Raw genomic sequence first — 22,771 nt, forward strand, 5'->3', positions numbered from 1 at the left:
AGAGACGTTAGTCTTGACTCTCGAGGCACCGGTGAGATTCGAACTCACGATCTCCTCTTTGCTAGACAGGCGCTTTAACCAACTAAGCCAAGGCGCCTGCGCAGCGTCTTGTTCAGGCAGTGACACCATCAGAAGTATTTCGAACTAATCTTCGAAAACAAAGAACTAGAGAGACGTTTGTCTTGACTCTCGAGGCACCGGTGAGATTCGAACTCACGATCTCCGGTTTACTAGACAGGCGCTTTAACTAACTAAGCCACGGCGCCTGCGCAGCGTCTTGTTCAGGCAGTGACACCATCAGAAATATTTCGAACTAAACTTCGAAAACAAAAAACTTGAGAGACGTTTGTCTTGACTCTCGAGGCACAGGTGAGATTCGAACTCACGCTTTTCCTTTTACTAGACAGGCGCTTTAACTAACTAAGCCAGAGCGCCTGCGCAGCGTCTTGTTCAGGCAGTGACACCATCAGAATTATTTCGAATTAAACTTCGAAAACAAAAAACTAGAGAGACGTTTGTCTTGACTCTCGAGGCACCAGTGAGATTCGAACTCATGATCTCCTGTTTACTAGACAGGCGCTTTAACCAACTAAGCCACGGCGCCTGCGCGGCGTCTTGTTCAGGCAGTGACACCATCAGAAGTATTTCGAACTAAAATACGAAAACAAAAACTAGGGAGACGTTTGTCTTGACTCTCGAGACACCGGTGAGATTCGAACTCACGATCTCCAGTTTACTAGAGAGGCGCTTTAACCAAATGAGCCACGGCGCCTGCGCAGCGTCTTGTTCAGGCAGTGACACCATTAGAAGTATTTTGAACAATACTTCGAAAACAAAAAAAAACTAGAGAGCCGTTAGTCTTGATTCTCGAGGCACCGGTGAGATTCGAACTCACGATCTCCTGTTTGCTAGACAGGCGCTTTAACCAACTAAGCCACGGCGCTTGTGCAGCGTCTTGTTCAGGCAGTGACACCATCAGAAGTACTTCGAAATAAACTTCGAAAACAAAAAAAACTACAGAGAAGTTTGTCTTGACTCTCGAGGCACCGGTGAGATTCGAACTCACGATCTCCGGTTTACTAGACAGGAAATTTAACCAAATAAGCCACGGCGTCTGCGCAGCGTCTTGTTCAGGCAGTGACACCATTCGAAGTATTTCGAACAATACTTCGAAAACAAAAAAAATCAGAAGAGACGTTAGTCTTGACTCTCGAGGCACCGGTGAGATTCGAACTCACGATCTCCTGTTTGCTAGACAGGCGCTTTAACCAACTAAGCCAAGGCGCCTGCGCAGCGTCTGGTTCAGGCAGTGACACCATCAGAAGTATTTCGAACTAATCTTCGAAAACAAAGAACTAGAGAGACGTTTGTCTTGACTCTCGAGGCACCGGTGAGATTCGAACTCACGATCTCAAGTTTACTAGACAGGCGCTTTAACCAACTAAGCCACGGCGCTTGTGCAGCGTCTTGTTCAGGCAGGGACAGCATCAGAAGTATTTCGAACTAAACTTCGAAAACAAAAAAAACTGGAGAGAGGTTTGTCTTGACTCTCGAGGCACCGGTGAGATTCGAACTCACGATCTCCTGTTTACTAGACAGGCGCTTTAACCAACTAAGCCACGGCGCTTGTGCAGCGTCTTGTTCAGGCAGTGACACCATCAGAAGTACTTCGAAATAAACTTCGAAAACAAAAAACTACAGAGAAGTTTGTCTTGACTCTCGAGGCACCGGTGAGATTCGAACTCACGATATCCGGTTTACTAGACAGGAAATTTAACCAAATAAGCCACGGCGTCTGCGCAGCGTCTTGTTCAGGCAGTGACACCATTCGAAGTATTTCGAACAATACTTCGAAAACAAAAAAAAATCAGAAGAGACGTTAGTCTTGACTCTCGAGGCACCCGGTGAGATTCGAACTCACGATCTCCTGTTTGCTAGACAGGCGCTTTAACCAACTAAGCCAAGGCGCCTGCGCAGCGTCTTGTTCAGGCAGTGACACCATCAGAAGTATTTCGAACTAATCTTCGAAAACAAAGAACTAGAGAGACGTTTGTCTTGACTCTCGAGGCACCGGTGAGATTCGAACTCACGATCTCCGGTTTACTAGACAGGCGCTTTAACTAACTAAGCCACGGCGCCTGCGCAGCGTCTTGTTCAGGCAGTGACACCATCAGAAATATTTCGAACTAAACTTCGAAAACAAAAAATTTGAGAGACGTTTGTCTTGACTCTCGAGGCACAGGTGAGATTCGAACTCACGCTTTTCCTTTTACTAGACAGGCGCTTTAACTAAGTAAGCCACAGCGCCTGCGCAGCGTCTTGTTCAGGCAGTGACACCATCAGAATTATTTCGAACTAAACTTCGAAAACAAAAAACTAGAGAGACGTTTGTCTTGACTCTCGAGGCACCAGTGAGATTCGAACTCATGATCTCCTGTTTACTAGAAAGGCGCTTTAACCAACTAAGCCACGGCGCCTGCGCGGCGTCTTGTTCAGGCAGTGACACCATCAGAAAAATTTCGAAATAAACTACGAAAACAAAAAGTAGAGAGACGTTTGTCTTGACTCTCGAGGCACCGGTGAGATTCGAACTCACGATCTCCAGTTTACTAGACAGGCGCTTTAACCAAATAAGCCACGGCGCCTGCGCAGCGTCTTGTTCAGGCAGTGACACCATTAGAAGTATTTTGAACAATACTTCGAAAACAAAAAAAAACTAGAGAGCCGTTAGTCTTGATTCTCGAGGCACCGGTGAGATTCGAACTCACGATCTGCTGTTTACTAGGCAGGCGCTTTAACCAACTAAGCACGGCGCTTGTGCAGCGTCTTGTTCAGGCAGGGACAGCATCAGAAGTATTTCGAACTAAACTTCGAAAAGAAAAAACTAGAGAGAGGTTTGTCTTGACTCTCGAGGCACCGGTGAGATTCGAACTCACGATCTCCTGTTAACTAGACAGGCGCTTTAACCAACTAAGCCACGGCGCCTGCGCAGCGTCTTGTTCAGGCAGTGACACCATCAGAAGCATTTAGAACTAAACTTCGAAAACAAAAAAGTAGACAGACGTTTGTCTTGACTCTCGTGGCACCGGTGAGATTCGAATCAATGATCTCCTGTTTACTAGACATGCGCTTTAACCAACTAAGCCACGGTGCCTGCGCAGCGTCTTGTTCAGGCAGTGACACCATCAGAAGTATTTCGAACTAAACTTCGAAAACAAAAAACTAGAGAACCGTTTGTCTTGACTCTTGAGGCACCGGTGAGATTCGAACTCACGATCTCCTGTTTACTAGCAGGCGCTTTAACTAACTAAGGCACGGCGCCTGCGCAGCGCCTTGTTCAGTCAGTGACACCATCAGAAGTATTTCGAACAAAACTTCGAAAACAAAAAACTAGAGAACCGTTTGTCTTGACTCTCGAGGCACCGGTGAGATTCGAACCCACGATTTCCTGTTTACTAGACAGGCGCTTTAACTAACTAAGCCACGGCGCCTGCCCAGCGCCTTGTTTAGTCAGTGACACTATCAGAGTTATTTCGAACTAAACTTCGACAACAAAAAACTGGAGAGACGTTTGTCTTGACTCTCGAGGCACAGGTGAGATTCGAACTCACGCTTTTCCTTTTACTAGACAGGCGCTTTAACTAACTAAGCCACAGCACCTGCGCAGCGTCTCGTTCAGGCAGTGACACCATCAGAATTATTTCGAACTAAACTTCGAAAACAAAAAACTAGAGAGACGTTTGTCTTGACTCTCGAGGCACCAGTGAGATTCGAACTCATGATCTCCTGTTTACAAGAAAGGCGCTTTAACCAACCAAGCAACGGCGCCTGCGCGGCGTCTTGTTCAGGCAGTGACACCATCAGAAAAATTTCGAAATAAACTACGAAAACAAAAAGTAGAGAGACGTTTGTCTTGACTCTCGAGGCACCGGTGAGATTCGAACTCACGATCTCCAGTTTACTAGACAGGCGCTTTAACCAACTAAGCCACGGTGCCTGCGCGGCGTCTTGTTCAGGCAGTGACACCATCAGAAAAATTTCGAAATAAACTACGAAAACAAAAAGTAGAGAGACGTTTGTCTTGACTCTCGAGGCACCGGTGAGATTCGAACTCACGATCTCCAGTTTACTAGACAGGCGCTTTAACCAAATAAGCCACGGCGCCTGCGCCGCGTCTTGTTCAGGCAGTGACACCATTAGAAGTATTTTGAACAATACTTCGAAAACAAAAAAAAACTAGAGAGCCGTTAGTCTTGATTCTCGAGGCACCGGTGAGATTCGAACTCACGATCTCCTGTTTGCTAGACAGGCGCTTTAACCAACTAAGCCACGGCGCTTGTGCAGCGTCTTGTTCAGGCAGTGACACCATCAGAAGTACTTCGAAATAAACTTCGAAAACAAAAAAACTACAGAGAAGTTTGTCTTGACTCTCGAGGCACCGGTGAGATTCGAACTCACGATCTCCGGTTTACTAGACAGGAAATTTAACCAAATAAGCCACGGCGTCTGCGCAGCGTCTTGTTCAGGCAGTGACACCATTCGAAGTATTTCGAACAATACTTCGAAAACAAAAAAAAACAGAAGAGACGTTAGTCTTGACTCTCGAGGCACCGGTGAGATTCGAACTCACGATCTCCTGTTTGCTAGACAGGCGCTTTAACCAACTAAGCCAAGGCGCCTGCGCAGCGTCTGGTTCAGGCAGTGACACCATCAGAAGTATTTCGAACTAATCTTCGAAAACAAAGAACTAGAGAGACGTTTGTCTTGACTCTCGAGGCACCGGTGAGATTCGAACTCACGATCTCAAGTTTACTAGACAGGCGCTTTAACCAACTAAGCCACGGCGCTTGTGCAGCGTCTTGTTCAGACAGGGACAGCATCAGAAGTATTTCGAACTAAACTTCGAAAACAAAAAAAACTGGAGAGAGGTTTGTCTTGACTCTCGAGGCACCGGTGAGATTCGAACTCACGATCTCCTGTTTACTAGACAGGCGCTTTAACCAACTAAGCCACGGCGCTTGTGCAGCGTCTTGTTCAGGCAGTGACACCATCAGAAGTACTTCGAAATAAACTTCGAAAACAAAAAACTACAGAGAAGTTTGTCTTGACTCTCGAGGCACCGGTGAGATTCGAACTCACGATATCCGGTTTACTAGACAGGAAATTTAACCAAATAAGCCACGGCGTCTGCGCAGCGTCTTGTTCAGGCAGTGACACCATTCGAAGTATTTCGAACAATACTTCGAAAACAAAAAAAAATCAGAAGAGACGTTAGTCTTGACTCTCGAGGCACCGGTGAGATTCGAACTCACGATCTCCTGTTTGCTAGACAGGCGCTTTAACCAACTAAGCCAAGGCGCCTGCGCAGCGTCTGGTTCAGGCAGTGACACCATCAGAAGTATTTCGAACTAATCTTCGAAAACAAAGAACTAGAGAGACGTTTGTCTTGACTCTCGAGGCACCGGTGAGATTCGAACTCACGATCTCCCGTTTACTAGACAGGCGCTTTAACTAACTAAGCCACGGCGCCTGCGCAGCGTCTTGTTCAGGCAGTGACACCATCAGAATTATTTCGAACTAAACTTCGAAAACAAAAAACTAGAGAGACGTTTGTCTTGACTCTCGAGGCACCAGTGAGATTCGAACTCATGATCTCCTGTTTACTAGACAGGCGCTTTAACTAACTAAGCCAGAGCGCCTGCGCAGCGTCTTGTTCAGGCAGTGACACCATCAGAATTATTTCGAACTAAACTTCGAAAACAAAAAACTAGAGAGACGTTTGTCTTGACTCTCGAGGCACCGGTGAGATTCGAACTCACGATCTCCAGTTTACTAGACAGGTGCTTTAACCAAATAAGCCACGGCGCCTGCGCAGCGTCTTGTTCAGGCAGTGACACCATTAGAAGTATTTTGAACAATACTTCGAAAACAAAAAAACTAGAGAGCCGTTAGTCTTGATTCTCGAGGCACCGGTGAGATTCGAACTCACAATCTCCTGTTTGCTAGACAGGCGCTTTAACCAACTAAGCCACGGCGCCTGTGCAGCGTCTTGTTCAGGCAGTGACACCATCAGAAGCATTTAGAACTAAACTTCAAAAACAAAAAACTAGACAGACGTTTGTCTTGACTCTTGTGGCACCGGTGAGATTCGAACTAATGATCTCCTGTTTACTAGACATGCGCTTTAACCAACTAAGCCACGGCGCCTGCGCAGCATCTTGTTCAGGCAGTGACACCATCAGAAGTATTTCGAACTAAACTTCGAAAACAAAAAACTAGAGAGACGTTAGTCTTGACTCCCGAGGCACCGGTTAGATTCGAACTCACGATCTGCTGTTTACTAGACAGGCGCTTTAACCAACTAAGCCACGGCGCTTGTGCAGCGTCTTGTTCAGGCAGGGACAGCATCAGAAGTATTTCGAACTAAACTTCGAAAACAAAAAAAACTGGAGAGAGGTTTGTCTTGACTCTCGAGGCACCGGTGAGATTCGAACTCACGATCTCCGGTTTACTAGACAGGAAATTTAACCAAATAAGCCACGGCGTCTGCGCAGCGTCTTGTTCAGGCAGTGACACCATTGGAAGTATTTCGAACAATACTTCGAAAACAAAAAAAAAATCAGAAGAGACGTTAGTCTTGACTCTCGAGGCACCCGGTGAGATTCGAACTCACGATCTCCTGTTTGCTAGACAGGCGCTTTAACCAACTAAGCCAAGGCGCCTGCGCAGCGTCTTGTTCAGGTAGTGACACCATCAGAAGTATTTCGAACTAATCTTCGAAAACAAAGAACTAGAGAGACGTTTGTCTTGACTCTCGAGGCACCGGTGAGATTCGAACTCACGATCTCCGGTTTACTAGACAGGCGCTTTAACTAACTAAGCCACGGCGCCTGCGCAGCGTCTTGTTCAGGCAGTGACACCATCAGAAATATTTCGAACTAAACTTCGAAAACAAAAAATTTGAGAGACGTTTGTCTTGACTCTCGAGGCACAGGTGAGATTCGAACTCACGCTTTTCCTTTTACTAGACAGGCGCTTTAACTAAGTAAGCCACAGCGCCTGCGCAGCGTCTTGTTCAGGCAGTGACACCATCAGAATTATTTCGAACTAAACTTCGAAAACAAAAAACTAGAGAGACGTTTGTCTTGACTCTCGAGGCACCAGTGAGATTCGAACTCATGATCTCCTGTTTACTAGAAAGGCGCTTTAACCAACTAAGCCACGGCGCCTGCGCGGCGTCTTGTTCAGGCAGTGACACCATCAGAAAAATTTCGAAATAAACTACGAAAACAAAAAGTAGAGAGACGTTTGTCTTGACTCTCGAGGCACCGGTGAGATCCGAACTCACGATCTCCAGTTTACTAGACAGGCGCTTTAACCAAATAAGCCACGGCGCCTGCGCAGCGTCTTGTTCAGGCAGTGACACTATTAGAAGTATTTTGAACAATACTTCGAAAACAAAAAAAAACTAGAGAGCCGTTAGTCTTGATTCTCGAGGCACCGGTGAGATTCGAACTCACGATCTCCTGTTTGCTAGACAGGCGCTTTAACCAACTAAGCACGGCGCTTGTGCAGCGTCTTGTTCAGGCAGGGACAGCATCAGAAGTATTTCGAACTAAACTTCGAAAAGAAAAAACTAGACAGACGTTTGTCTTGACTCTCGTGGCACCGGTGAGATTCGAACTAATGATCTCCTGTTAACTAGACAGGCGCTTTAACCAACTAAGCCACGGCGCCTGCGCAGCGTCTTGTTCAGGCAGTGACACCATCAGAAGCATTTAGAACTAAACTTCGAAAACAAAAAAGTAGAGAGACGTTTGTCTTGACTCTCGTGGCACCGGTGAGATTCGAATCAATGATCTCCTGTTTACTAGACATGCGCTTTAACCAACTAAGCCACGGTGCCTGCGCAGCGTCTTGTTCAGGCAGTGACACCATCAGAAGTATTTCGAACTAAACTTCGAAAACAAAAAACTAGAGAACCGTTTGTCTTGACTCTTGAGGCACCGGTGAGATTCGAACTCACGATCTCCTGTTTACTAGCAGGCGCTTTAACTAACTAAGGCACGGCGCCTGCGCAGCGCCTTGTTCAGTCAGTGACACCATCAGAAGTATTTCGAACAAAACTTCGAAAACAAAAAACTAGAGAACCGTTTGTCTTGACTCTCGAGGCACCGGTGAGATTCGAACCCACGATTTCCTGTTTACTAGACAGGCGCTTTAACTAACTAAGCCACGGCGCCTGCCCAGCGCCTTGTTTAGTCAGTGACACTATCAGAGTTATTTCGAACTAAACTTCGACAACAAAAAACTGGAGAGACGTTTGTCTTGACTCTCGAGGCACAGGTGAGATTCGAACTCACGCTTTTCCTTTTACTAGACAGGCGCTTTAACTAACTAAGCCACAGCACCTGCGCAGCGTCTCGTTCAGGCAGTGACACCATCAGAATTATTTCGAACTAAACTTCGAAAACAAAAAACTAGAGAGACGTTTGTCTTGACTCTCGAGGCACCAGTGAGATTCGAACTCATGATCTCCTGTTTACAAGAAAGGCGCTTTAACCAACCAAGCAACGGCGCCTGCGCGGCGTCTTGTTCAGGCAGTGACACCATCAGAAAAATTTCGAAATAAACTACGAAAACAAAAAGTAGAGAGACGTTTGTCTTGACTCTCGAGGCACCGGTGAGATTCGAACTCACGATCTCCAGTTTACTAGACAGGCGCTTTAACCAACTAAGCCACGGTGCCTGCGCGGCGTCTTGTTCAGGCAGTGACACCATCAGAAAAATTTCGAAATAAACTACGAAAACAAAAAGTAGAGAGACGTTTGTCTTGACTCTCGAGGCACCGGTGAGATTCGAACTCACGATCTCCAGTTTACTAGACAGGCGCTTTAACCAAATAAGCCACGGCGCCTGCGCCGCGTCTTGTTCAGGCAATGACACCATTAGAAGTATTTTGAACAATACTTTGAAAACAAAAAAAACTAGAGAGCCGTTAGTCTTGATTCTCGAGGCACCGGTGAGATTCGAACTAATGATCTCCTGTTTACTAGACATGCGCTTTAACCAACTAAGCCACGGCGCCTGCGCAGCATCTTGTTCAGGCAGTGACACCATCAGAAGTATTTCGAACTAAGCTTCGAAAACAAAAAACTAGAGAGACGTTAGTCTTGACTCCCGAGGCACCGGTGAGATTCGAACTCACGATCTGCTGTTTACTAGACAGGCGCTTTAACCAACTAAGCCACGGCGCTTGTGCAGCGTCTTGTTCAGGCAGGGACAGCATCAGAAGTATTTCGAACTAAACTTCGAAAACAAAAAAAAACTGGAGAGAGGTTTGTCTTGACTCTCGAGGCACCGGTGAGATTCGAACTCGCGATCTCCTGTTTACTAGACAGGCGCTTTAACCAACTAAGCCACGGCGCTTGTGCAGCGTCTTGTTCAGGCAGTGACACCATCAGAAGTACTTCGAAATAAACTTCGAAAACAAAAAACTAGAGACAAGTTTGTCTTGACTCTCGAGGCACCGGTGAGATTCGAACTCACGATCTCCGGTTTACTAGACAGGAAATTTAACCAAATAAGCCACGGCGTCTGCGCAGCGTCTTGTTCAGGCAGTGACACCATTGGAAGTATTTCGAACAATACTTCGAAAACAAAAAAAATCAGAAGAGACGTTAGTCTTGACTCTCGAGGCACCGGTGAGATTCGAACTCACGATCTCCTGTTTGCTAGACAGGCGCTTCAACCAACTAAGCCAAGGCGCCTGCGCAGCGTCTTGTTCAGGCAGTGACACCATCAGAAGTATTTCGAACTAATCTTCGAAAACAAAGAACTAGAGAGACGTTTGTCTTGACTCTCGAGGCACTGGTGAGATTCGAACTCACGATCTCCGGTTTACTAGACAGGCGCTTTAACTAACTAAGCCACGGCGCCTGCGCAGCGTCTTGTTCAGGCAGTGACACCATCAGAAATATTTCGAACTAAACTTCGAAAACAAAAAATTTGAGAGACGTTTGTCTTGACTCTCGAGGCACAGGTGAGATTCGAACTCACGCTTTTCCTTTTACTAGACAGGCGCTTTAACTAACTAAGCCACAGCGCCTGCGCAGCGTCTTGTTCAGGCAGTGACACCATCAGAATTATTTCGAACTAAACTTCGAAAACAAAAAACTAGAGAGACGTTTGTCTTGACTCTCGAGGCACCAGTGAGATTCGAACTCATGATCTCCTGTTTACTAGAAAGGCGCTTTAACCAACTAAGCCACGGCGCCTGCGCGGCGTCTTGTTCAGGCAGTGACACCATCAGAAAAATTTCGAAATAAACTACGAAAACAAAAAGTAGAGAGACGTTTGTCTTGACTCTCGAGGCACCGGTGAGATCCGAACTCACGATCTCCAGTTTACTAGACAGGCGCTTTAACCAAATAAGCCACGGCGCCTGCGCAGCGTCTTGTTCAGGCAGTGACACTATTAGAAGTATTTTGAACAATACTTCGAAAACAAAAAAAAACTAGAGAGCCGTTAGTCTTGATTCTCGAGGCACCGGTGAGATTCGAACTCACGATCTCCTGTTTGCTAGACAGGCGCTTTAACCAACTACGCCACGGCGCCTGTGCAGCGTCTTGTTCAGGCAGTGACACCATCAGAAGCATTTAAAACTAAACTTTAAAAACAAAAAACTAGACAGACGTTTGTCTTGACTCTCGTGGCACCGGTGAGATTCGAACTAATGATCTCCTGTTTACTAGACATGCGCTTTAACCAACTAAGCCACGGCGCCTGCGCAGCATCTTGTTCAGGCAGTGACACCATCAGAAGTATTTCGAACTAAACTTCGAAAACAAAAAACTAGAGAGACGTTAGTCTTGACTCCCGAGGCACCGGTGAGATTCGAACTCACGATCTGCTGTTTACTATACAGGCGCTTTAACCAACTAAGCTACGGCGCTTGTGCAGCGTCTTGTTCAGGCAGGGACAGCATCAGAAGTATTTCGAACAATACTTCGAAAACAAAAAAAATCAGAAGAGACGTTAGTCTTGACTCTCGAGGCACCGGTGAGATTCGAACTCACGATCTCCTGTTTGCTAGACAGGCGCTTTAACCAACTAAGCCAAGGCGCCTGCGCAGCGTCTTGTTCAGGCAGTGACACCATCAGAAGTATTTCGAACTAATCTTCGAAAACAAAGAACTAGAGAGACGTTTGTCTTGACTCTCGAGGCACCGGTGAGATTCGAACTCACGATCTCCGGTTTACTAGACAGGCGCTTTAACTAACTAAGCCACGGCGCCTGCGCAGCGTCTTGTTCAGGCAGTGACACCATCAGAAATATTTCGAACTAAACTTCGAAAACAAAAAACTTGAGAGACGTTTGTCTTGACTCTCGAGGCACAGGTGAGATTCGAACTCACGCTTTTCCTTTTACTAGACAGGCGCTTTAACTAACTAAGCCAGAGCGCCTGCGCAGCGTCTTGTTCAGGCAGTGACACCATCAGAATTATTTCGAACTAAACTTCGAAAACAAAAAACTAGAGAGACGTTTGTCTTGACTCTCGAGGCACCAGTGAGATTCGAACTCATGATCTCCTGTTTACTAGACAGGCGCTTTAACCAACTAAGCCACGGCGCCTGCGCGGCGTCTTGTTCAGGCAGTGACACCATCAGAAGTATTTCGAACTAAAATACGAAAACAAAAACTAGGGAGACGTTTGTCTTGACTCTCGAGGCACCGGTGAGATTCGAACTCATGATCTCCAGTTTACTAGAGAGGCGCTTTAACCAAATGAGCCACGGCGCCTGCGCAGCGTCTTGTTCAGGCAGTGACACCATTAGAAGTATTTTGAACAATACTTCGAAAACAAAAAAAAACTAGAGAGCCGTTAGTCTTGATTCTCGAGGCACCGGTGAGATTCGAACTCACGATCTCCTGTTTGCTAGACAGGCGCTTTAACCAACTAAGCCACGGCGCTTGTGCAGCGTCTTGTTCAGGCAGTGACACCATCAGAAGCATTTAGAACTAAACTTCGAAAACAAAAAACTACAGAGAAGTTTGTCTTGACTCTCGAGGCACCGGTGAGATTCGAACTCACGATCTCCGGTTTACTAGACAGGCGCTTTAACCAACTAAGCCACGGCGCTTGTGCAGCGTCTTGTTCAGGCAGGGACAGCATCAGAAGTATTTCGAACTAAACTTCGAAAACAAAAAAAAACTGGAGAGAGGTTTGTCTTGACTCTCGAGGCACCGGTGAGATTCGAACTCACGATCTCCTGTTTACTAGACAGGCGCTTTAACCAACTAAGCCAAGGCGCCTGCGCAGCGTCTGGTTCAGGCAGTGACACCATCAGAAGTATTTCGAACTAATCTTCGAAAACAAAGAACTAGAGAGACGTTTGTCTTGACTCTCGAGGCACCGGTGAGATTCGAACTCACGATCTCAAGTTTACTAGACAGGCGCTTTAACCAACTAAGCCACGGCGCTTGTGCAGCGTCTTGTTCAGGCAGGGACAGCATCAGAAGTATTTCGAACTAAACTTCGAAAACAAAAAAAAACTGGAGAGAGGTTTGTCTTGACTCTCGAGGCACCGGTGAGATTCGAACTCACGATCTCCTGTTTACTAGACAGGCGCTTTAACCAACTAAGCCACGGCGCTTGTGCAGCGTCTTGTTCAGGCAGTGACACCATCAGAAGTACTTCGAAATAAACTTCGAAAACAAAAAACTACAGAGAAGTTTGTCTTGACTCTCGAGGCACCGGTGAGATTCGAACTCACGATCTCCGGTTTACTAGACAGGAAATTTAACCAAATAAGCCACGGCGTCTGCGCAGCGTCTTGTTCAGGCAGTGACACCATTCGAAGTATTTCGAACAATACTTCGAAAACAAAAAAAATCAGAAGAGACGTTAGTCTTGACTCTCGAGGCACCGGTGAGATTCGAACTCACGATCTCAAGTTTACTAGACAGGCGCTTTAACCAACTAAGCCAAGGCGCCTGCGCAGCGTCTTGTTCAGGCAGGGACAGCATCAGAAGTATTTCGAACTAATCTTCGAAAACAAAGAACTAGAGAGACGTTTGTCTTGACTCTCGAGGCACCGGTGAGATTCGAACTCACGATCTCCTGTTTACTAGACAGGCGCTTTAACCAACTAAGCCACGGCGCTTGTGCAGCGTCTTGTTCAGGCAGTGACACCATCAGAAGTACTTCGAAATAAACTTCGAAAACAAAAAACTACAGAGAAGTTTGTCTTGACTCTCGAGGCACCGGTGAGATTCGAACTCACGATCTCCGGTTTACTAGACAGGAAATTTAACCAAATAAGCCACGGCGTCTGCGCAGCGTCTTGTTCAGGCAGTGACACCATTCGAAGTATTTCGAACAATACTTCGAAAACAAAAAAAAATCAGAAGAGACGTTAGTCTTGACTCTCGAGGCACCGGTGAGATTCGAACTCACGATCTCCTGTTTGCTAGACAGGCGCTTTAACCAACTAAGCCAAGGCGCCTGCGCAGCGTCTGGTTCAGGCAGTGACACCATCAGAAGTATTTCGAACTAATCTTCGAAAACAAAGAACTAGAGAGACGTTTGTCTTGACTCTCGAGGCACCGGTGAGATTCGAACTCACGATCTCCCGTTTACTAGACAGGCGCTTTAACTAACTAAGCCACGGCGCCTGCGCAGCGTCTTGTTCAGGCAGTGACACCATCAGAAATATTTCGAACTAAACTTCGAAAACAAAAAACTTGAGAGACGTTTGTCTTGACTCTCGAGGCACAGGTGAGATTCGAACTCACGCTTTGCCTTTTACTAGACAGGCGCTTTAACTAACTAAGCCAGAGCGCCTGCGCAGCGTCTTGTTCAGGCAGTGACACCATCAGAATTATTTCGAACTAAACTTCGAAAACAAAAAACTAGAGAGACGTTTGTCTTGACTCTCGAGGCACCAGTGAGATTCGAACTCATGATCTCCTGTTTACTAGACAGGCACTTTAACTAACTAAGCCAGAGCGCCTGCGCAGCGTCTTGTTCAGGCAGTGACACCATCAGAATTATTTCGAACTAAACTTCGAAAACAAAAAACTAGAGAGACGTTTGTCTTGACTCTCGAGGCACCGGTGAGATTCGAACTCACGATCTCCAGTTTACTAGACAGGTGCTTTAACCAAATAAGCCACGGCGCCTGCGCAGCGTCTTGTTCAGGCAGTGACACCATTAGAAGTATTTTGAACAATACTTCGAAAACAAAAAAACTAGAGAGCCGTTAGTCTTGATTCTCGAGGCACCGGTGAGATTCGAACTCACGATCTCCTGTTTGCTAGACAGGCGCTTTAACCAACTAAGCCACGGCGCCTGTGCAGCGTCTTGTTCAGGCAGTGACACCATCAGAAGCATTTAGAACTAAACTTCAAAAACAAAAAACTAGACAGACGTTTGTCTTGACTCTTGTGGCACCGGTGAGATTCGAACTAATGATCTCCTGTTTACTAGACATGCGCTTTAACCAACTAAGCCACGGCGCCTGCGCAGCATCTTGTTCAGGCAGTGACACCATCAGAAGTATTTCGAACTAAACTTCGAAAACAAAAAACTAGAGAGACGTTAGTCTTGACTCCCGAGGCACCGGTTAGATTCGAACTCACGATCTGCTGTTTACTAGACAGGCGCTTTAACCAACTAAGCCACGGCGCTTGTGCAGCGTCTTGTTCAGGCAGGGACAGCATCAGAAGTATTTCGAACTAAACTTCGAAAACAAAAAAAACTGGAGAGAGGTTTGTCTTGACTCTCGAGGCACCGGTGAGATTCGAACTCACGATCTCCGGTTTACTAGACAGGAAATTTAACCAAATAAGCCACGGCGTCTGCGCAGCGTCTTGTTCAGGCAGTGACACCATTGGAAGTATTTCGAACAATACTTCGAAAACAAAAAAAAATCAGAAGAGACGTTAGTCTTGACTCTCGAGGCACCCGGTGAGATTCGAACTCACGATCTCCTGTTTGCTAGACAGGCGCTTTAACCAACTAAGCCAAGGCGCCTGCGCAGCGTCTTGTTCAAGCAGTGACACCATCAGAAGTATTTCGAACTAATCTTCGAAAACAAAGAACTAGAGAGACGTTTGTCTTGACTCTCGAGGCACCGGTGAGATTCGAACTCACGATCTCCGGTTTACTAGACAGGCGCTTTAACTAACTAAGCCACGGCGCCTGCGCAGCGTCTTGTTCAGGCAGTGACACCATCAGAAATATTTCGAACTAAACTTCGAAAACAAAAAATTTGAGAGACGTTTGTCTTGACTCTCGAGGCACAGGTGAGATTCGAACTCACGCTTTTCCTTTTACTAGACAGGCGCTTTAACTAACTAAGCCACAGCGCCTGCGCAGCGTCTTGTTCAGGCAGTGACACCATCAGAATTATTTCGAACTAAACTTCGAAAACAAAAAACTAGAGAGACGTTTGTCTTGACTCTCGAGGCAACAGTGAGATTCGAACTCATGATCTCCTGTTTACTAGAAAGGCGCTTTAACCAACTAAGCCACGGCGCCTGCGCAGCGTCTTGTTCAGGCAGTGACACCATCAGAAAAATTTCGAAATAAACTACGAAAACAAAAAGTAGAGAGACGTTTGTCTTGACTCTCGAGGCACCGGTGAGATTCGAACTCACGATCTCCAGTTTACTAGACAGGCGCTTTAACCAAATAAGCCACGGCGCCTGCGCAGCGTCTTGTTCAGGCAGTGACACCATTAGAAGTATTTTGAACAATACTTCGAAAACAAAAAAAAACTAGAGAGCCGTTAGTCTTGATTCTCGAGGCACCGGTGAGATTCGAACTCACGATCTGCTGTTTACTAGGCAGGCGCTTTAACCAACTAAGCACGGCGCTTGTGCAGCGTCTTGTTCAGGCAGGGACAGCATCAGAAGTATTTCGAACTAAACTTCGAAAAGAAAAAACTAGAGAGAGGTTTGTCTTGACTCTCGAGGCACCGGTGAGATTCGAACTCACGATCTCCTGTTAACTAGACAGGCGCTTTAACCAACTAAGCCACGGCGCCTGCGCAGCGTCTTGTTCAGGCAGTGACACCATCAGAAGCATTTAGAACTAAACTTCGAAAACAAAAAAGTAGACAGACGTTTGTCTTGACTCTCGTGGCACCGGTGAGATTCGAATCAATGATCTCCTGTTTACTAGACATGCGCTTTAACCAACTAAGCCACGGTGCCTGCGCAGCGTCTTGTTCAGGCAGTGACACCATCAGAAGTATTTCGAACTAAACTTCGAAAACAAAAAACTAGAGAACCGTTTGTCTTGACTCTTGAGGCACCGGTGAGATTCGAACTCACGATCTCCTGTTTACTAGCAGGCGCTTTAACTAACTAAGGCACGGCGCCTGCGCAGCGCCTTGTTCAGTCAGTGACACCATCAGAAGTATTTCGAACAAAACTTCGAAAACAAAAAACTAGAGAACCGTTTGTCTTGACTCTCGAGGCACCGGTGAGATTCGAACCCACGATTTCCTGTTTACTAGACAGGCGCTTTAACTAACTAAGCCACGGCGCCTGCCCAGCGCCTTGTTTAGTCAGTGACACTATCATAAGTACTTCGAACAAAACTTCGAAAACAAAAAACTTCAGAGACGTTTGTCTTGACTCTCGAGGCACAGGTGAGATTCAAACTATCGATCTTCCTTTCACTAGACAGGCGCTTTAACTAACTAAGCCACAGTGCCTACGCAGCGTCTTGTTCAGGCAGTGACACCATCAGAGTTATTTCGAACTAAACTTCGACAACAAAAAACTGGAGAGACGTTTGTCTTGACTCTCGAGGCACAGGTGAGATTCGAACTCACGCTTTTCCTTTTACTAGACAGGCGCTTTAACTAACTAAGCCACAGCACCTGCGCAGCGTCTCGTTCAGGCAGTGACACCATCAGAATTATTTCGAACTAAACTTCGAAAACAAAAAACTAGAGGGACGTTTGTCTTGACTCTCGAGGCACCAGTGAGATTCGAACTCATGATCTCCTGTTTACAAGAAAGGCGCTTTAACCAACCAAGCAACGGCGCCTGCGCGGCGTCTTGTTCAGGCAGTGACACCATCAGAAAAATTTCGAAATAAACTACGAAAACAAAAAGTAGAGAGACGTTTGTCTTGACTCTCGAGGCACCGGTGAGATTCGAACTCACGATCTCCAGTTTACTAGACAGGCGCTTTAACCAACTAAGCCACGGTGCCTGCGCGGCGTCTTGTTCAGGCAGTGACACCATCAGAAAAATTTCGAAATAAACTACGAAAACAAAAAGTAGAGAGACGTTTGTCTTGACTCTCGAGGCACCGGTGAGATTCGAACTCACGATCTCCAGTTTACTAGACAGGCGCTTTAACCAAATAAGCCACGGCGCCTGCGCCGCGTCTTGTTCAGGCAATGACACCATTAGAAGTATTTTGAACAATACTTTGAAAACAAAAAAAACTAGAGAGCCGTTAGTCTTGATTCTCGAGGCACCGGTGAGATTCGAACTAATGATCTCCTGTTTACTAGACATGCGCTTTAACCAACTAAGCCACGGCGCCTGCGCAGCATCTTGTTCAGGCAGTGACACCATCAGAAGTATTTCGAACTAAGCTTCGAAAACAAAAAACTAGAGAGACGTTAGTCTTGACTCCCGAGGCACCGGTGAGATTCGAACTCACGATCTGCTGTTTACTAGACAGGCGCTTTAACCAACTAAGCCACGGCGCTTGTGCAGCGTCTTGTTCAGGCAGGGACAGCATCAGAAGTATTTCGAACTAAACTTCGAAAACAAAAAAAAAACTGGAGAGAGGTTTGTCTTGACTCTCGAGGCACCGGTGAGATTCGAACTCGCGATCTCCTGTTTACTAGACAGGCGCTTTAACCAACTAAGCCACGGCGCTTGTGCAGCGTCTTGTTCAGGCAGTGACACCATCAGAAGTACTTCGAAATAAACTTCGAAAACAAAAAACTAGAGACAAGTTTGTCTTGACTCTCGAGGCACCGGTGAGATTCGAACTCACGATCTCCGGTTTACTAGACAGGAAATTTAACCAAATAAGCCACGGCGTCTGCGCAGCGTCTTGTTCAGGCAGTGACACCATTGGAAGTATTTCGAACAATACTTCGAAAACAAAAAAAATCAGAAGAGACGTTAGTCTTGACTCTCGAGGCACCGGTGAGATTCGAACTCACGATCTCCTGTTTGCTAGACAGGCGCTTCAACCAACTAAGCCAAGGCGCCTGCGCAGCGTCTTGTTCAGGCAGTGACACCATCAGAAGTATTTCGAACTAATCTTCGAAAACAAAGAACTAGAGAGACGTTTGTCTTGACTCTCGAGGCACCGGTGAGATTCGAACTCACGATCTCCGGTTTACTAGACAGGCGCTTTAACTAACTAAGCCACGGCGCCTGCGCAGCGTCTTGTTCAGGCAGTGACACCATCAGAAATATTTCGAACTAAACTTCGAAAACAAAAAATTTGAGAGACGTTTGTCTTGACTCTCGAGGCACAGGTGAGATTCGAACTCACGCTTTTCCTTTTACTAGACAGGCGCTTTAACTAACTAAGCCACAGCGCCTGCGCAGCGTCTTGTTCAGGCAGTGACACCATCAGAATTATTTCGAACTAAACTTCGAAAACAAAAAACTAGAGAGACGTTTGTCTTGACTCTCGAGGCACCAGTGAGATTCGAACTCATGATCTCCTGTTTACTAGAAAGGCGCTTTAACCAACTAAGCCACGGCGCCTGCGCGGCGTCTTGTTCAGGCAGTGACACCATCAGAAAAATTTCGAAATAAACTACGAAAACAAAAAGTAGAGAGACGTTTGTCTTGACTCTCGAGGCACCGGTGAGATCCGAACTCACGATCTCCAGTTTACTAGACAGGCGCTTTAACCAAATAAGCCACGGCGCCTGCGCAGCGTCTTGTTCAGGCAGTGACACTATTAGAAGTATTTTGAACAATACTTCGAAAACAAAAAAAAAACTAGAGAGCCGTTAGTCTTGATTCTCGAGGCACCGGTGAGATTCGAACTCACGATCTCCTGTTTGCTAGACAGGCGCTTTAACCAACTACGCCACGGCGCCTGTGCAGCGTCTTGTTCAGGCAGTGACACCATCAGAAGCATTTAAAACTAAACTTTAAAAACAAAAAACTAGACAGACGTTTGTCTTGACTCTCGTGGCACCGGTGAGATTCGAACTAATGATCTCCTGTTTACAAGACATGCGCTTTAACCAACTAAGCCACGGCGCCTGCACAGCATCTTGTTCAGGCAGTGACACCATCAGAAGTATTTCGAACTAAACTTCGAAAACAAAAAACTAGAGAGACGTTAGTCTTGACTCCCGAGGCACCGGTAAGATTCGAACTCACGATCTGCTGTTTACTATACAGGCACTTTAACCAACTAAGCTACGGCGCTTGTGCAGCGTCTTGTTCAGGCAGGGACAGCATCAGAAGTATTTCGAACAATACTTCGAAAACAAAAAAAATCAGAAGAGACGTTAGTCTTGACTCTCGAGGCACCGGTGAGATTCGAACTCACGATCTCCTGTTTGCTAGACAGGCGCTTTAACCAACTAAGCCAAGGCGCCTGCGCAGCGTCTTGTTCAGGCAGTGACACCATCAGAAATATTTCGAACTAAACTTCGAAAACAAAAAACTTGAGAGACGTTCGTCTTGACTCTCGAGGCACAGGTGAGATTCGAACTCACGCTTTTCCATTTACTAGACAGGCGCTTTAACTAACTAAGCCACAGCGCCTGCGCAGCGTCTTGTTCAGGCAGTGACACCATCAGAATTATTTCGAACTAAACTTCGAAAACAAAAAACAAGAGAGACGTTTGTCTTGACTCTCGAGGCACCGGTAAGATTCGAACTCATGACCTCCTGTTTACTAGACAGGCGCTTTAACCAACTAAGCCACGGCGCCTGCGCAGCGCCTTGTTCAGTCAGTAACACTATCAGAAGTACTTCGAACGAAACTTCGAAAACAAAAAACTTCAGAGACGTTTGTCTTGACTCTCGAGGCACAGGTGAGATTCAAACTATCGATCTTCCTTTCACTAGACAGGCGCTTTTACTAACTAAGCCACAGCGCCTACGCAGCGTCTTGTTCAGGCAGTGACACAATCAGAATTATTTCGAACTAAACTTCGACAACAAAAAACTGGAGAGACGTTTGTCTTGACTCTCGAGGCACCGGTGAGATTCGAACTCACGATCTCCGGTTTACATGACAGGCGCTTTAACTAACTAAGCCACGGCGCCTGCGCAGCGTCTTGTTCAGACAGTGACACCATCAGAAGTATTTCGAACTGAACTTCGAAAACAAAAAACTAGAGAGACGTTTGTCTTGACTCTCGAGGCACCGGTGAGATTCGAACTCACGATCTGCTGTTTACTAGACAGGCTCTTTAACCAACTAAGCCACGGCGCTTCTGCAGAGTCTTGTTCAGGCAGTGACACTATCAGAAGTATTTCGAACTAAACTTCGAAAACAAAAAAACTAGAGAGAGGTTTGTCTTGACTCTCGAGGCACCGGTGAGATTCGAACTCACGATCTCCTGTTTACTATACAGGCGCTTTAAGCAACTAAGCCACGGCGCTTGTGCAGCGTCTTGTTCAGGCAGTGACACCATCAGAAGTATTTCGAACTAAACTTCGAAAACAAAAAACTAGAGAGAGGTTTGTCTTGACTCTCGAGGCACCGGTGAGATTCGAACTCACGATCTCCTGTTAACTAGACAGGCGCTTTAACCGACTAAGCCACGGCGCCTGCGCAGCGTCTTGTTCAGGCAGTGACACCATCAGAAGCATTTAGAACTAAACTTCGAAAACAAAAAACTAGACAGACGTTTGTCTTGACTCTCGTGGCACCGGTGAGATTCGAATTAATGATCTCCTGTTTACTAGACATGCGCTTTAACCAACTAAGCCACGGCGCCTGCGCAGCGTCTTGTTCAGGCAGTGACACCATCAGAAGTATTTCGAACTAAACTTCGAAAACAAAAAACTAGAGAACCGTTTGTCTTGACTCTTGAGGCACCGGTGAGATTCGAACTCACGATCTCCTGTTCACTAGACAGGCGCTTTAACTAACTAAGGCACGGCGCCTGCGCAGCGCCTTGTTCAGTCAGTGACACCATCAGAAGTATTTCGAACAAAACTTCGAAAACAAAAAACTAGAGAACCGTTTGTCTTGACTCTCGAGGCACCGGTGAGATTCGAACCCACGATTTCCTGTTTACTAGACAGGCGCTTTAACTAACTAAGCCACGGCGCCTGCCCAGCGCCTTGTTCAGTCAGTGACACTATGAGAGGTACTTCGAACAAAACTTCGAAAACAAAAAACTTCAGAGACGTTTGTCTTGACTCTCGAGGCACAGGTGAGATTCAAACTATCGATCTTCCTTTCACTAGACAGGCGCTTTAACTAACTAAGCCACAGTGCCTACGCAGCGTCTTTTTCAGGCAGTGACACCATCAGAATTATTTCGAACTAAACTTCGACAACAAAAAACTGGAGAGACGTTTGTCTTGACTCTCGAGGCACCGGTAAGATTCGAACTCATGACCTCCTGTTTACTAGACAGGCGCTTTAACCAACTAAGCCACGGCGCCTGCGCAGCGTCTTGTTCAGGCAGTGACACCATCAGAAGTAATTCGAACTGAACTTCGAAAACAAAAAAACTAGAGAGACGTTTGTCTTGACTTTCGAGGCACCGGTGAGATTCGAACTCACGATCTGCTGTTTACTAGACAGGCGCTTTAACCAACTAAGCCACGGCGCTTGTGCAGCGTCTTGTTCAGGCAGTGACAGCATCAGAAGTATTTCGAACTAAACTTCGAAAACAAAAAAAAACTAGACAGAGGTTAGTCTTGACTCTCGAGGCACCGGTGAGATTCGAACTCACGATCTCCGGTTTACTAGACAGGAAATTTAACCAAATAAGCCACGGCGTCTGCGCAGCGTCTTGTTCAGGCAGTGACACCATTGGAAGTATTTCGAACAATACTTCGAAAACAAAAAAAAATCAGAAGAGACGTTAGTCTTGACTCTCGAGGCACCGGTGAGATTCGAACTCACGATCTCCTGTTTGCTAGACAGGCGCTTTAACCAACTAAGCCAAGGCGCCTGCGCAGCACCTTGTTCAGTCAGTGACACTATCAGAAGTACTTCGAACGAAACTTCCAAAACAAAAAACTTCAGAGACGTTTGTCTTGACTCTCGAGGCACAGGTGAGATTCAAACTATCGATCTTCCTTTCACTAGACAGGCGCTTTAACTAACTAAGCCACAGCGCCTACGCAGCGTCTTGTTCAGGCAGTGACACAATCAGAATTATTTCGAACTAAACTTCGACAACAAAAAACTGGAGAGACGTTTGTCTTGACTCTCGAGGCACCGGTGAGATTCGAACTCACGATCTCCGGTTTACATGACAGGCGCTTTAACTAACTAAGCCACGGCGCCTGTGCAGCGTCTTGTTCAGACAGTGACACCATCAGAAGTATTTCGAACTGAACTTCGAAAACAAAAAACTAGAGAGACGTTTGTCTTGACTCTCGAGGCACCGGTGACATTCGAACTCACGATCTGCTGTTTACTAGACAGGCTCTTTAACCAACTAAGCCACGGCGCTTCTGCAGAGTCTTGTTCAGGCAGTGACACTATCAGAAGTATTTCGAACTAAACTTCGAAAACAAAAAAACTAGAGAGAGGTTTGTCTTGACTCTCGAGGCACCGGTG

At 46.3% G+C, this 22,771-nt stretch overlaps 39 non-coding genes across 39 annotated transcripts; all 39 read right to left on the reverse strand.

The window, feature by feature from the left end:
• Window positions 1–23: 23 nt before the first annotated feature.
• TRNAA-AGC (transfer RNA alanine (anticodon AGC)) lies at window positions 24–97 on the reverse strand. Its single transcript has one exon. It is a non-coding gene; the product is annotated as a tRNA-Ala (tRNA).
• Window positions 98–530: 433 nt separating this feature from the next.
• Window positions 531–604, reverse strand: TRNAT-AGU (transfer RNA threonine (anticodon AGU)). Its single transcript has one exon. It is a non-coding gene; the product is annotated as a tRNA-Thr (tRNA).
• Window positions 605–870: 266 nt separating this feature from the next.
• On the reverse strand, window positions 871–944 carry TRNAA-AGC (transfer RNA alanine (anticodon AGC)). Its single transcript has one exon. It is a non-coding gene; the product is annotated as a tRNA-Ala (tRNA).
• Window positions 945–1,213: 269 nt separating this feature from the next.
• TRNAA-AGC (transfer RNA alanine (anticodon AGC)) lies at window positions 1,214–1,287 on the reverse strand. The gene has a single exon. It is a non-coding gene; the product is annotated as a tRNA-Ala (tRNA).
• Window positions 1,288–1,553: 266 nt separating this feature from the next.
• On the reverse strand, window positions 1,554–1,627 carry TRNAT-AGU (transfer RNA threonine (anticodon AGU)). Its single transcript has one exon. It is a non-coding gene; the product is annotated as a tRNA-Thr (tRNA).
• A 268-nt stretch (window positions 1,628–1,895) lies between these two features.
• Window positions 1,896–1,970, reverse strand: TRNAA-AGC (transfer RNA alanine (anticodon AGC)). Its single transcript has one exon. It is a non-coding gene; the product is annotated as a tRNA-Ala (tRNA).
• A 941-nt stretch (window positions 1,971–2,911) lies between these two features.
• TRNAT-AGU (transfer RNA threonine (anticodon AGU)) lies at window positions 2,912–2,985 on the reverse strand. The gene has a single exon. It is a non-coding gene; the product is annotated as a tRNA-Thr (tRNA).
• Window positions 2,986–3,923: 938 nt separating this feature from the next.
• On the reverse strand, window positions 3,924–3,997 carry TRNAT-AGU (transfer RNA threonine (anticodon AGU)). The gene has a single exon. It is a non-coding gene; the product is annotated as a tRNA-Thr (tRNA).
• A 266-nt stretch (window positions 3,998–4,263) lies between these two features.
• Window positions 4,264–4,337, reverse strand: TRNAA-AGC (transfer RNA alanine (anticodon AGC)). Its single transcript has one exon. It is a non-coding gene; the product is annotated as a tRNA-Ala (tRNA).
• Window positions 4,338–4,605: 268 nt separating this feature from the next.
• TRNAA-AGC (transfer RNA alanine (anticodon AGC)) lies at window positions 4,606–4,679 on the reverse strand. The gene has a single exon. It is a non-coding gene; the product is annotated as a tRNA-Ala (tRNA).
• Window positions 4,680–4,945: 266 nt separating this feature from the next.
• TRNAT-AGU (transfer RNA threonine (anticodon AGU)) lies at window positions 4,946–5,019 on the reverse strand. Its single transcript has one exon. It is a non-coding gene; the product is annotated as a tRNA-Thr (tRNA).
• Window positions 5,020–5,287: 268 nt separating this feature from the next.
• Window positions 5,288–5,361, reverse strand: TRNAA-AGC (transfer RNA alanine (anticodon AGC)). The gene has a single exon. It is a non-coding gene; the product is annotated as a tRNA-Ala (tRNA).
• A 95-nt stretch (window positions 5,362–5,456) lies between these two features.
• On the reverse strand, window positions 5,457–5,530 carry TRNAT-AGU (transfer RNA threonine (anticodon AGU)). The gene has a single exon. It is a non-coding gene; the product is annotated as a tRNA-Thr (tRNA).
• A 434-nt stretch (window positions 5,531–5,964) lies between these two features.
• TRNAA-AGC (transfer RNA alanine (anticodon AGC)) lies at window positions 5,965–6,038 on the reverse strand. The gene has a single exon. It is a non-coding gene; the product is annotated as a tRNA-Ala (tRNA).
• Window positions 6,039–6,647: 609 nt separating this feature from the next.
• Window positions 6,648–6,722, reverse strand: TRNAA-AGC (transfer RNA alanine (anticodon AGC)). The gene has a single exon. It is a non-coding gene; the product is annotated as a tRNA-Ala (tRNA).
• A 773-nt stretch (window positions 6,723–7,495) lies between these two features.
• TRNAA-AGC (transfer RNA alanine (anticodon AGC)) lies at window positions 7,496–7,568 on the reverse strand. Its single transcript has one exon. It is a non-coding gene; the product is annotated as a tRNA-Ala (tRNA).
• Window positions 7,569–8,675: 1,107 nt separating this feature from the next.
• TRNAT-AGU (transfer RNA threonine (anticodon AGU)) lies at window positions 8,676–8,749 on the reverse strand. The gene has a single exon. It is a non-coding gene; the product is annotated as a tRNA-Thr (tRNA).
• A 947-nt stretch (window positions 8,750–9,696) lies between these two features.
• On the reverse strand, window positions 9,697–9,770 carry TRNAA-AGC (transfer RNA alanine (anticodon AGC)). The gene has a single exon. It is a non-coding gene; the product is annotated as a tRNA-Ala (tRNA).
• A 773-nt stretch (window positions 9,771–10,543) lies between these two features.
• On the reverse strand, window positions 10,544–10,617 carry TRNAA-AGC (transfer RNA alanine (anticodon AGC)). The gene has a single exon. It is a non-coding gene; the product is annotated as a tRNA-Ala (tRNA).
• A 436-nt stretch (window positions 10,618–11,053) lies between these two features.
• TRNAA-AGC (transfer RNA alanine (anticodon AGC)) lies at window positions 11,054–11,127 on the reverse strand. Its single transcript has one exon. It is a non-coding gene; the product is annotated as a tRNA-Ala (tRNA).
• A 433-nt stretch (window positions 11,128–11,560) lies between these two features.
• TRNAT-AGU (transfer RNA threonine (anticodon AGU)) lies at window positions 11,561–11,634 on the reverse strand. Its single transcript has one exon. It is a non-coding gene; the product is annotated as a tRNA-Thr (tRNA).
• Window positions 11,635–11,900: 266 nt separating this feature from the next.
• On the reverse strand, window positions 11,901–11,974 carry TRNAA-AGC (transfer RNA alanine (anticodon AGC)). The gene has a single exon. It is a non-coding gene; the product is annotated as a tRNA-Ala (tRNA).
• Window positions 11,975–12,241: 267 nt separating this feature from the next.
• On the reverse strand, window positions 12,242–12,315 carry TRNAT-AGU (transfer RNA threonine (anticodon AGU)). Its single transcript has one exon. It is a non-coding gene; the product is annotated as a tRNA-Thr (tRNA).
• A 267-nt stretch (window positions 12,316–12,582) lies between these two features.
• TRNAT-AGU (transfer RNA threonine (anticodon AGU)) lies at window positions 12,583–12,656 on the reverse strand. Its single transcript has one exon. It is a non-coding gene; the product is annotated as a tRNA-Thr (tRNA).
• Window positions 12,657–13,092: 436 nt separating this feature from the next.
• TRNAT-AGU (transfer RNA threonine (anticodon AGU)) lies at window positions 13,093–13,166 on the reverse strand. The gene has a single exon. It is a non-coding gene; the product is annotated as a tRNA-Thr (tRNA).
• A 268-nt stretch (window positions 13,167–13,434) lies between these two features.
• On the reverse strand, window positions 13,435–13,508 carry TRNAA-AGC (transfer RNA alanine (anticodon AGC)). The gene has a single exon. It is a non-coding gene; the product is annotated as a tRNA-Ala (tRNA).
• Window positions 13,509–13,603: 95 nt separating this feature from the next.
• TRNAT-AGU (transfer RNA threonine (anticodon AGU)) lies at window positions 13,604–13,677 on the reverse strand. Its single transcript has one exon. It is a non-coding gene; the product is annotated as a tRNA-Thr (tRNA).
• A 603-nt stretch (window positions 13,678–14,280) lies between these two features.
• TRNAA-AGC (transfer RNA alanine (anticodon AGC)) lies at window positions 14,281–14,354 on the reverse strand. Its single transcript has one exon. It is a non-coding gene; the product is annotated as a tRNA-Ala (tRNA).
• A 608-nt stretch (window positions 14,355–14,962) lies between these two features.
• TRNAA-AGC (transfer RNA alanine (anticodon AGC)) lies at window positions 14,963–15,037 on the reverse strand. Its single transcript has one exon. It is a non-coding gene; the product is annotated as a tRNA-Ala (tRNA).
• Window positions 15,038–15,978: 941 nt separating this feature from the next.
• Window positions 15,979–16,052, reverse strand: TRNAT-AGU (transfer RNA threonine (anticodon AGU)). Its single transcript has one exon. It is a non-coding gene; the product is annotated as a tRNA-Thr (tRNA).
• A 1,107-nt stretch (window positions 16,053–17,159) lies between these two features.
• On the reverse strand, window positions 17,160–17,233 carry TRNAT-AGU (transfer RNA threonine (anticodon AGU)). Its single transcript has one exon. It is a non-coding gene; the product is annotated as a tRNA-Thr (tRNA).
• Window positions 17,234–18,181: 948 nt separating this feature from the next.
• TRNAA-AGC (transfer RNA alanine (anticodon AGC)) lies at window positions 18,182–18,255 on the reverse strand. The gene has a single exon. It is a non-coding gene; the product is annotated as a tRNA-Ala (tRNA).
• A 774-nt stretch (window positions 18,256–19,029) lies between these two features.
• TRNAA-AGC (transfer RNA alanine (anticodon AGC)) lies at window positions 19,030–19,103 on the reverse strand. The gene has a single exon. It is a non-coding gene; the product is annotated as a tRNA-Ala (tRNA).
• A 95-nt stretch (window positions 19,104–19,198) lies between these two features.
• On the reverse strand, window positions 19,199–19,272 carry TRNAT-UGU (transfer RNA threonine (anticodon UGU)). The gene has a single exon. It is a non-coding gene; the product is annotated as a tRNA-Thr (tRNA).
• A 267-nt stretch (window positions 19,273–19,539) lies between these two features.
• Window positions 19,540–19,613, reverse strand: TRNAA-AGC (transfer RNA alanine (anticodon AGC)). The gene has a single exon. It is a non-coding gene; the product is annotated as a tRNA-Ala (tRNA).
• A 264-nt stretch (window positions 19,614–19,877) lies between these two features.
• On the reverse strand, window positions 19,878–19,951 carry TRNAT-AGU (transfer RNA threonine (anticodon AGU)). Its single transcript has one exon. It is a non-coding gene; the product is annotated as a tRNA-Thr (tRNA).
• A 772-nt stretch (window positions 19,952–20,723) lies between these two features.
• TRNAT-AGU (transfer RNA threonine (anticodon AGU)) lies at window positions 20,724–20,797 on the reverse strand. Its single transcript has one exon. It is a non-coding gene; the product is annotated as a tRNA-Thr (tRNA).
• A 771-nt stretch (window positions 20,798–21,568) lies between these two features.
• On the reverse strand, window positions 21,569–21,642 carry TRNAT-AGU (transfer RNA threonine (anticodon AGU)). Its single transcript has one exon. It is a non-coding gene; the product is annotated as a tRNA-Thr (tRNA).
• Window positions 21,643–22,083: 441 nt separating this feature from the next.
• Window positions 22,084–22,157, reverse strand: TRNAA-AGC (transfer RNA alanine (anticodon AGC)). Its single transcript has one exon. It is a non-coding gene; the product is annotated as a tRNA-Ala (tRNA).
• Between the last annotated feature and the right edge of the window lie 614 nt (window positions 22,158–22,771).

The sequence above is a fragment of the Rhipicephalus microplus genome, unplaced genomic scaffold (assembly GCF_043290135.1).
Source record: "Rhipicephalus microplus isolate Deutch F79 unplaced genomic scaffold, USDA_Rmic scaffold_62, whole genome shotgun sequence".
Classification (NCBI taxonomy): domain Eukaryota; kingdom Metazoa; phylum Arthropoda; class Arachnida; order Ixodida; family Ixodidae; genus Rhipicephalus; species Rhipicephalus microplus.